At 44.6% G+C, this 11,409-nt stretch overlaps 1 long non-coding RNA gene across 1 annotated transcript; it reads right to left on the reverse strand.

The window, feature by feature from the left end:
• Window positions 1–2,192: 2,192 nt before the first annotated feature.
• Window positions 2,193–11,101, reverse strand: LOC131591662 (uncharacterized). The gene is made up of 3 exons (XR_009280435.1): window positions 10,797–11,101; window positions 8,493–8,560; window positions 2,193–5,152 (listed from the first exon to the last, which is right to left on the reverse strand). It is a non-coding gene; the product is annotated as an uncharacterized LOC131591662 (long non-coding RNA).
• Window positions 11,102–11,409: the final 308 nt, after the last annotated feature.

Here is an 11,409-nt window from a genome sequence, read left to right on the forward strand (position 1 = left end):
GATTAGGGTTAAACCAATGTGCTTATTATAAACAAGAAGGGCACTGGAAAAATGAATGCCCAAGTTGGTTTAACCAGGGCAATCAGTTCAATTAGAATCAGGACACTTCGAAATTAATGGTGTTGGGAGAATACAGCAGCTGACTAGAACCGGAACAAAAACTAATACAGAAACCTTTAGTAACTATACAATTGGGGGATAAAGAAGTAAAATTCCTGGTAGATACGGGGGCTACATATTCTGTATTAAATGATCTGAAAGGGAAAAACTGAGACAAAAAAACAGCAATAGTTGGGGCCACAGGGAAGGAAGAAAATCAGCCATTCTTGCAACCCCTGGATTTGTGTTTTGGAAATGAAGTTTTAACACATGAATTCTTATATGTGTCTTGAGTGTCCAATTCCACTTTTAGGACGAGATACATTGGCAAAACTTGATGCAGTAATAACTTTTGAGAATGGGGAACTTTTAATGAAAATACCTGAATCAAAGACAGGACAAATTTTAATGATAAAAGAAAAACCAGTCCCTGCTATCCCCAGGGAAGTAGAGGATGCAGTAATTCCCTCTGTATGGGAAACAGACATACTGGGAAAATCTAAATTGGCACAACCAGTACATGTGGAATTAAAGGAAGGGGCAAAAGCTGTACAGGTTAAACAGTATCCCATAAAGCCAGAAGCACGGCAAGGAATAATAAAGACTATTGATAAATTTTGAAGTACCAAATTTTAGAAGAATGTGAATCAGAATTTAATACACCAATATTTCCAGTGAAGAAACCAAATGGTGAGTACAGACTAGTACAGGATTTGAGAGCAATAAATGGAATAACTAAAGACATTTATCTAGTGGTTGCTAATCCTTACACGTTGTTGACATCCGTAAAAGAAAAATACAAATGGTTTACTGTAATTGATTTAAAAGATGCCTTTTTCTGCATACCCCTTGACAAAGAAAGTAGGAAACTGTTTGCCTTTGAATGGGAAAATCCAGAAAACAGAAGAAAAACTCAGCTCACCTGGACACGATTTCCACAAGGATACAAGAACAGTCCAATCCTATTTGGAAGTCAGCTGGCTAAAGAGCTGGAGATTTGGACTGAGAATGGGCAAGTACTGAGAGAACAATACCTGCTATTACAGTATGTTGATGATATACTGATAGCTACAGAAGAGAAAACAACCTGCATAAAGGTAACAATTGAAATTTTAAATCGACTGGGAATGGGAGGATATAAGGTGTCTAAAGAAAAGGTACAAATTGCCCAGCAGACTGACTTACCTGGGATGTGAAATCTCACAAGGGCAATGAAAGCTGGGTACTAATTGTATTCAAGCTATTTTTGCTATTCCAGAACCCCAGAACCTGCATGAGCTGCGAGTCTTCCTTGGGATGACAGAGTGGTGCAGCCTGTGGATCATGGACTATGGACTAATTGCAAAACCCCTGTATGAAGCCCAGAAGATGTAGCCATTTACCTAGGGCAAACCACAGAAGGAGGCTTTCCTCAAACTAGGGGCATTGACAACTGCTCTGGCATTAGGATTGCCTGATTTGTCCAAAGATTTTCACCTGTTTGTGCATGAAAGACTACTCCTAGCACTGGGAGTGCTGACCCAACGTTTGGGAAGCTGGAAAAGGTGGGTAGACTACTTTTCCAAACAACTTGACAATGTGAGTGCCAGATGGCCTTCATGCCTTCGGGCAGTTGCAGCCACTGTGATGCTGATACAAGAAGCTAGAAAACTCACAATGGGTAGACACATAGATGTCTACGTGCCACACATGGTGACCACTGTTTTAGAACAAAAGGGGGGCCATTGGCTATCCTCAAGTCGAATGATGAAATTCCAGGTAATTCTAACAGAACAAGATGATGTGACATTAAAAACAACTAACCTTTTGAATCCAGCCTTGTTTTTAGGTACAACAGTTGAAGAAGGCCCATTGGAACACAATTGTGTGGAAGTGATAGAACACACCTGTTCATCTAGAGCAGATCTGAAAGATGTCCCACTAGAACAGCCAGACTGGGAGCTGTTTACAGATAGAAGCAGTTTTGTAGAAAGCTGCTATAATTCTATATCCCCTGCCTCTCTATAACCACCGTCTGCCGTGCAGTAGCCAGGGAAGCAGGGGAGATATTATAGCCTAGAACAGAGAAACTAAACCGAGACCCTTTCCCTTGCTGAGATGGAAGTGCAGCTTTATTGTTCTTGGGATCCCATGGAGAAGGCAAGCAGGAAGGAAAGAGGAAGAATATTGATAAGCGCCTCTTTTTGAAGGCAGGGGGAAGAGGGTGGCTTACATTCACACAGCCAATAAGGGGAACTGGGGAGAACAAGATAAGGGAAAGAAACATTCTACATTTCGGGGGTACATTTTCTTGGGTCATACCATTTTTTCTAAATGCATTGCAACATCTCACCCTTTCTTATTATATAAAAATTTTGTTGAAGGGTTATGAGATTATCTTCATACAGGTCACGAGTTTGTCCACCACTCGTGGTTGGCGGGCCGGTTAGCTTGCTTCCGGTCCACTAGTTCTATGTGGTTGATCTCTGAGGTAGTAGAGATTAAATTCTAGAGAGCTTTTAAAACTAAACAACGGACAATCCCGAAGGCTAGCACGATTAGAAACAGAACAACAAAAAACAACAGGATTGTTTTGATTATCGAGGTCCACCATCCTGTGAGTCCCCAGCTTTTAAACAGCTCACTAAACCAGTCCTCAGCTTCTTGCTTCACTTGTCCAATCAAGTTCTTCATTTCTCGGAGGGCTCCGTGGACGTTGGGAGCTTTTGAGGACAGGTTTAGGCAGCAAAGTCCTTCAAATTCCTGGCATTCGTGTCCATGCAGCAGCAGAAGAAAATCTATGGCAGCACGCTTTTGGAGCATGGCCTGTGTGGTAATCTCTTCATCTTTGAGGAGGGAGCTGAGGGCAGCTGATGTTAAATTGGCCTGTTTAATTACCCAGCACTCAAGCTGTCCTAATTCATCTTGTGCCTTAGCACCTGCAACCCATGGAAGAAATATGGATGCAGAAACCGTTTTTGATTTTGCCCAATGAAATATATCCGAATCACAATTTGAGTCTAAAATATCCGTGCCTGTCATGGGGTAGCTTTACCTTTAAGATAGCTTTGAGAGTTAAGGAAGTTGAAGCTGCTGGTGGCTGATGGGAGTTTTTCCTCCTGACCAATTATCAGTCATTTCTAAGAATTGACAGCAGTTCTGACCATTAAAAAGTGAATTCAACTTGTAAACACCCCCTTAAGATGTACAGTCAGAGGTCTCTTGCCCTCTTTGGTTTCTGGCTTCTGAGAAGGTAACAAGGCTCTGTGGTACCCTCCTCCATTCCCCCCCCCGCCTCTCTCTCGGCCGAAGAAGGCCGCAGAGGACGAGAGGTGGGGGGGGGGGGGGGAGGAAAGGAAAGCAGAGCTGGCAGCCTGGTTTGGTTTTCAGTTTCTGCTGCTGGACTGAAACCTGACACCATGAACTTTTGCAGCTTTTCTAAAGCTTTTAATTCTTTTACTACCTGGATAAACAAACAGATTACTCCTTTTTCTCAGAAAAGACAGAACGAGAGAGACAGTCAACATAAAGAAGACATCATAGAACTACCAAAAACAGTGAAGAAAAGAGTTAAGTTTTAAATAAGAGAGAGAGAATAGGGAGATGCTTACAGCTGAAATATCTTTCTCTTAAAGCTATGGAGATGGACAATAGTAGTTTAAAAAGACTCCTTTAATTCATGACTAGAGTATGGGAGGAATAGAGTGTTCAAAGTGTGGACTTTTGAGAAAAAGAGAGAGTGGTTGTGATACTGTGGGTTGCTGGAAATGGGTAGAGTGAAGATTTTGAAGCCTTGGGGGGGCAAGGGGAAAGCTGTTTTCCAGGAAGGCTCACAGAGACAGATGAAGAGGACTTCTGCCTTTGAATAACTCATCCTTAAAATGACGTCCCTAGACTCATTGACCCATGCACACCTCGGAGTGATGTGGAATGGGAGGAGTGAACTCTAATGACAGATTTCCGGGCAGCTGGCATTAGAGAAATAGAAAACTATAACAAAAATAGTTTTCTTGTGAGAAACTCCATAGATTAGCAGAAAGAGACTTCTGTTTCTCTACAAAGACTGATGAAAAAACTCTAGCAAGAATTGGGACTGTTTTTAACCACCAAAGTTCTGAAGTTTTTTGTCTCTATGTTGCCATGTGAACAAAGAAATGGTCAAGTGGTGGGAGATAAAAGGGTTTTCTGAAAGTTTATTCTGGTGTTCTTATTCTTGTAGTTTGTTAATAAACTGTCTTTATTCCTTTTAAGTTTTAAGCCTGTTTTGCTCTTGTTCTAATCCATATCTCACAGCAAGAAATAAGTAATTTTTTTAGTTACTGGTTTAAAACCATGACAGTGCCTCTTTTGTGGATTTCATGTGTTGAATTGTTTTTTTGAGTCCATTTAATAATTTGGGTTTGGTTGGGTGTTAACAGGGACAGCCGTCCAAAAGTGCAAGGTCCTCCTCGAAGGCAAGATGGGACTCCTGCCCATGCTTTATCTCCACAAATCAGAAATATGCTTTTAGGGAGGATTCTTGGATGTGAGCAGCAAGGATCCTCTGCTAAGACTTGACTTAGTGTACCACACCATTGTTTTGCTTTGTATTCTTTTCGATACTGGATTATGTGGGGGTATAGTTTTGTATCTGGCAGTGAATTGTAAATGAAGTGAACACAAAAAAGTGGGGGGGAGGAACCTAATAGCTCTAATTCTTGGGGCTCCTTATTAGCTTTGGGCAGTATTGGTAACCACTTTTCTATAGGATTTTTCACTGCCACAGCTCGCCGCTTACGGTTTTCATGTGGTTGGTCACTGTGTGTTTTAGGAATTGTATTAAACTTGGGATCACTAAAGATGGCTGTAAAATCTTCAGCCTGCAGTGGGATTCCTACCAGACAGGTGGACATAGGGTCTTTTGCTGCTGCAGTGGACAGGCAGATACTGTCTTGTTGAAGTGTGTGTGCCAGGGTCACCCAGATGTTCTGTCGTGGCTGAGGGACAATCCAGGCAGCTGCCAGGCTGCTCAGCGCGAGCAGGATGACAGCTGAGGTAAGGCTCATCATGGGTTTGAGTGTGAGGTAGGTTTTTTCTAAAAGAAAAGAAACAAAACATTTTTAAAAGCATACTCACAGTTAAGATGTACATGTCAGAGAATAACCAGAGGTTAGGAAGGTTTCTTCTTGTTTTTCCCAGTGGCATCTTCTTTTGGAAGCAACATCCACTTGTCTCTCCTTCTTTTCCACTGGGGCTGGGTTTTTGGGAACAAAAGGCTTTACACATTTCTGAGATATCCATTGGGGGCCTGTAAGGGTGGATACACACGCATAACCACGCCCCCAGGTGACAAGTTCATAGGGGCCCTTGCTTTGCCAATTTTCAGGGTCCCTGATTAAAACCAGTGGACGCTGTGATAATTTAAACTGATCACCAATGTTAAAATGCCGAGTCACAGGAGGATTCATGTTTTCAAATGAACAGTTCAGGAAATTGATGGTAAACATAGCTTTGCAAAGCTTTTGCTGTGAAGACATCCACCCTGTTCCACTACTTTGCCTGGCTAGGACTTGTTTGAGTGTCTGCTGGGTACGCTCAATCATAGCTTGACCTGTGGGAGAGTAGGGGATGCCAGTTTTATGTTCCACTCCCCACTGCTGGACAAATTGCAAAACCTCCTTGGATTTATACATTGGGCCATTATCTGTTTTAATTTCCCTAGGGATCCCCAGCACTGAAAAGGCCTGTACTAAGTGTTGTTTGGCATGTACAGATTTTTCTCCTGCATGAGCAGAAGCGTACAGTGCTCATGAGTATGTATCAATACTCGTGTACATACTTAAGGGGACAAAAATTGGGAATGTGAGTGATGTCTGTTTGCCACACCTCACAGCTTCCAAGGCCGTGGGGATTAACCCCAACGCCTAGTGGTGGCACCGCCTGGAGCTGGCAATTGGGATAGATGGCCACAATGACTTTAGCCTGACCCCGTGTCAGCTGGAACTGACGCATCAGTCCTGGCACATTTTGATGGTATTGCTGGTGGCTCAGCTTAGCCTGCTGGAACACATCTGGGAGATGTACCTTTTCGGCTGAGGCAGCAAGGGAATCAGCTTTCCAGTTCCCCTCAGCGATTTCACCTGGTAACTGGGTGTGAGATCTTATATGCATTACATAGAAAGAATGCTCTTGAGTTGAAACCAAATAAATCAGTTTTGGGAGCAACCTAAAGAGATGCTCGTCCTCGATGTCTTTGAGAACTGCCTGCTCTGCTCTGGACACCATCCCTACTACGTAGGCTGAATCAGTAACCAAATTAATGGGTTCTGAAAACTTCTCAAGGGCTCTCACAGCCACAGCCAGTTCAGCTATCTGGGGTGATCCTTCTACAAACTCAACATCAGCTTCCCAAAGCTGAGTCTGTGGATTTCTCCAAGTCATCACCGAATTGTGGGATGCCCCAGATGCATCAGTGAACACTGTAAGCGCTTTGAGTGGCCTTCGGCTCCTTTTCTCACAAGGAATGAGGTGGAATTCCTCATGAAACAATTGATGTAATGGCACATGGACTGATATCTGCTCACTATAGCATTCCAGAGCTAACTGGAGATTAGCATTGCTCTGCAGCAGGTGCTCAAACATCTCTTTGGTCAGTTTCTCAGGAGAGTGTTTTCCTTCCCCAGAAAGTCTGACTGGGAGGTGAATACACACGAAATCACAACCTGCCAGTTCCCACAGCCTCACCCTGGCCTTTTGGATCAGCTGAGCCATCAGCTCCTGTGCCTTGGTGATAGTTTTGGGTCTTTGATAGGAGAGGAAGACCCACTCTATGATTAAAAGTGAATCTCTCTGCCCCTCGGCCCACTGGAATATCAACCCATGTAGGTGTGGTAGTTTCACCAGGACAATAAAATTGAAAGGCAGCTCAGGCTTGAAGCGATGTGCTTGTCTTTCTGTCAAGGCCCTTTGTGCTTTTTTAACTGCGGTTTTTGCTTCTGGAGTCAGTTTCCTGGGAGAAAGCAGTTCTCTCTCCCCTTTCAATAAATTGAGTAGGGGGCTCAGGTTATCATTAGTGAGACCTAGCCAGGGTCTGACCCAGTTCAAGGACCCGCACAGGGAATGGAGATCCGCTAGGGTTTTGGGATTGCTAATGATTTCTAATTTCTGCGGCACAATGGTCCGCGCAGTGATCTCCAAGCCCAGGTATTTCCAAGGCGGCATCTTTTGAACTTTTTCTTCCTGCATTTGAAATCCAGCAGTGGTTAAAACTTTAACCACTAGGTCAAGTGTGTCTTGCAGCATGTTGTCATTAGGACAGCACATTAACACGTCATCCATGTAGTGTAGGGTGATGGCTTCTCTTTTTTCAGCATGAACAGGGGACAGCAATGACCCCACATACCGCTGACAGATGAAGGGACTTGCTTTCATCCCCTGATGTAGTACTCTCCGGTGGTTTCAGTTTATTGGGGCTTCCTGGTTAACTGTGGGGATGGAAAAAGCAAACCGTGGTGCATCTGCTGGGTGTAGTAGAATTTGGAAAAAGCAGTCTTTAATGTCCAGAACTGCCAATTGCCAATTTTTTGGGAGCATTGTAGTAGAGGGCATCCCTGGTTAGAGACACCCCATGTCCTCTATTTTTTTATTACTCTCAAATTCTGAAGGAGGCGCCACTTATCCTTCCCTGACTTCTTTATTAGAAATACTGGGGAATTCCAAGAGCTGGTTGTTTCTACTATGTGTCCCTTGGTTAATTGTTCCACTAATTTTTCTAGCGCCCTGAGTTTCTGTTTACTGAGAGGCCACTGGTTCACCCACACTGGATTGTCATCCAGCCACATTAACTTTTGGGTAGGATGCTCTACAGTGGCCCCCTCTAAATTCCTTGGGGGTCTCAGGAATGGTTAGTGTGACTCCCCACTGGGACATGGTGTCTCTCCCCCACAGGGGGCACTTGTAGTCAGTGACAAACAGACGGACACTAGCCAATCTTCCATCTGGGCCCTCAATTTGAACAATGCTCTTAGAGATTTTTGCCAATTTCACCCCTCCAACACCTTGTATTTTGCCCGTCACAGGTTGCAATTTCCAATGTGAAGGCCACACCCTTTCGGGTATGATTGTCACATCTGCCCCAGTGTCAATCAACCCTTCTACATGGAGATGTTCTGATTCATGTGTCAGGTTGCACCCCATAATGGGTTTGCCCCTGCCAACTACTTCAGCCCAGTAAACTCCTGGTGCTTTATCATCTACTGGGACTTGTGTTGGTACAGGGATCACTTGGGCTATTATTTGCCCCTTGATGAAATAGAATGGTGGCTGAGGACATATTGCTAGAAGAATGAGATGTGTTAGTTCTCCCTTAATTGTCATGGGGGCTATTGCAATTTCTAGGTGTGTGTGTGCTGTGTCTCCAATAACAAAATACCTACTATCCAGTCTAGCCAGGTCTTGTGAATTGTCCTGCATGTCCACTCCAATGACAGTCCAACAGTCAGATCTGAAATGAAAAGCTTTAGCAGTTACAAGTCTGAATCGCTTTTGCAGTTGCCAGATCTTATTAGGCATGCGTTCCCCACAATTATGTTTCTGCAGCCTTCCACCCCGCTCCCCCTTTTCCCCCCTTTTTATTAAAAGAGAGTCTTTTTTCTGTTTCAGGTCCGTCATTTTTGTGTCTTAGCACTTGACAGAAATGTGCTTTTTTTCTAGTTTTTTTTGTTGATTGGTTCCAGGTTCTTTCTGGTGTTTCTTTTTTTGCTGGTTTTGAGGACAATTCTTTGCGAAATGTCCTGGCTGCTTGCACTGGAAGCAGATGATGTGCTGTAGCTGTTCTGGTGACATCTGTGGCTTGTTCATTCCCAATGTTGCAGCTGCTACAGTCCTTGGGTTTATTTGTCTTGGCTTCCTGTCGTGTGCACTGTACAGATCTGCTTTCTTGGTGCAGGCCTGGATCATGTCTGCTATGGTGGGTGGAGGATGGATGGGCAGATTTAAAATCACTTTGCGGCAGGCCTTGTTGGCATTTCTTTGAGCCATTTCTTTAATCAGTTCTGCTTGTGCTACTGGTTCTTGTACCTGTTGTTGTACATGTGTTCTAAGCCGGTCAACGAACTGCAAAACACTTTCTGATGGAAACTGTTTAATATTAACATAACTGACTTGGGTTTCAAGTGTTGGTAGTTTATTGTAAGCTTTTTCTGCTACTTCACAGATTTTATCTAAAATAGGTTTTGTTAGAACCTGTGCCTGGTCTTCAGGCTTTGCCCACCTCCCTTCCCCACATAGATGCTCAAAGGTAATTTCATTATTTTCTGGATTTTTTCCATCCTGCATGCTTAGCTTGAGTTCATCTAGGAGGTCTTTTAATTACCTCTTCCATGAGCTTTCCCAAAAATCAAACTCAGTGGGGGTTAGGAGGCACCTGAAGAAGTCTTTGAGGTCAGCAGGAACTAACTCTTGAGATTTTAAAGTAGCTTTAATAATTCTTTTTAATATTTCACTATTTTTTGCCAAATTCATGTTGTATTTTAGATATCTCTCGGATATCATGGTAAGAGAAAGGCTGATATTGTCTATTAGTTCTTTTTTTACCAGTAAATATCACAGGTGCATCTGTAGGCATATCCTTATCTTCCCCAGAGCCTGTATCTCCGGGGTTTCCCCGCCCAGCTCCACCCCCACTAGGCCCAGGGGTCCCTGCATCCCCACTGGATCAGTGAAGGGGCACACTCCCACTCCCACCAGGCCCTGGGAGCTCTGCTTTCCCACCAGATCAGTGAAGGGACTCACCCACACCCTCACAGGGGCTGGGTAGGGACCCATCTTTCCCCCCAGGGGGGCAGGGCCAGGACACCCCTTCCCCCACCCCCCCATGGGAGCAGGGGGCAGGTCTTCCTCTCTCACTCCCCCCCTCCCCATGGGGGCAAAGGGCGGGGGAACGGGGAATAGGGTTGCAACATTTGGAGGCGGAGTTGCAGGGTGATGTCATGCAGGGCAGGGGTGTGTTAGAGTGAGGAGAAATATGTGGGGGAAGGAAGGGGTTATGGGAGGAGTAGGGGAACTGGGTGGAGACAGGTGGGTGGAAAGAGTCATGGGAAGGGAGAGGGAGATATGAGGGTGGTTTCTCCACATGGCTATCTGGCACATGGCCAGCTCCATCTTGGATTCCAGCCACATGGAGGTATGGGGATTTAATAGTCAGAATATGGGGGTACAGGGAAAGGTCTCTGATAGCTTGCACGCCACTATCAGAGATGGGGGGCTGAATGAGACACATGGAACCAGGAATGGCATAGTTACAGTGCATTTCCTGAGTTTCTGGGTCTGTTCTATGTGTTTTTTTCAGCTCAGGGGCAGAGGGTTTAGGGGAAGAAGTAGGGGAAACTAGTGGAAACTGCAGTGGCTGGTTTTTTATTTCTTTTTCTGTGTTAATAAATTCTTTTCGAATTATAAGAAAAACTGGGAGATACTTTGAAGCAGTTTTGTTTCCATTTTCTACTTTAAGTGTTAAAAAATTGCCTATTTTATCCCATGCAGAGATAGAATTTATTTCTTACAAATTGAGCTGTGGAATGTTATGAGATAACCATGAGATTAAATGTTTTAACTTTTTTCTAGAAACTTTAACATTTATGGTACTTAAAAATTCATGCAATTTGGATTCTAAATTTGGTTGTTTTTTGTTGTTTGTTTTTTTTTTTTTACACTGCAAAAGGAGCCACACAAGGCAGGCATACCTCAGTTTAGCTTTCCCACTCTCTCGCTGGGGTAAAGCACAAACTTAAGCTCAGCTGCAGTGGTTCTTGCCGAGTTTGTAAAAACACATGGTCAGGTTGCGGGGGTGGGGGGGAACGCCGGTCGCCTGCATCTTGGTCCCCACGCCGCGCGGGGAAGGGAACGCCGCTGCCCGTCTCCCGTGCCGCGGCTACCGCTCGTACGATCCAGGGCTATCTCTCGCCGCAGCCACTGCTGCCGGCACTCATGCTGGCCCCACTGCCCCGCCCGAGTCCGCCACGCCGTTCAGGTCTGCCGCGCCTCCTGGTCGTGGCTTGAGACTGCTTGCTTCCGCGCTGGGACGGAAACAGGACTAGCAGCGGCGGCGGGGGGCGCAGCTTGGTGTGTTTCTACATTTCGGGGGTACATTTTCTTGGGTCATACCATTTTTTGTAAATGCATTGCAACAGAAAGCAGGACCAGATATGCTGGATATGCGGTAACAATAGGTGCAGTGGTAGAGGCAAAGGCCTTGCCAGCAAACACATCTGCCCAGCGAGCAGATCTGGTTGTTTTACCCACAGTGTTAAGAGGCGAGTGAAGGGAAGAAGGTAAATATATGGACTGATTCAAAAT

Source organism: Poecile atricapillus, chromosome W (assembly GCF_030490865.1).
Source record: "Poecile atricapillus isolate bPoeAtr1 chromosome W, bPoeAtr1.hap1, whole genome shotgun sequence".
Lineage (NCBI taxonomy): Eukaryota > Metazoa > Chordata > Aves > Passeriformes > Paridae > Poecile > Poecile atricapillus.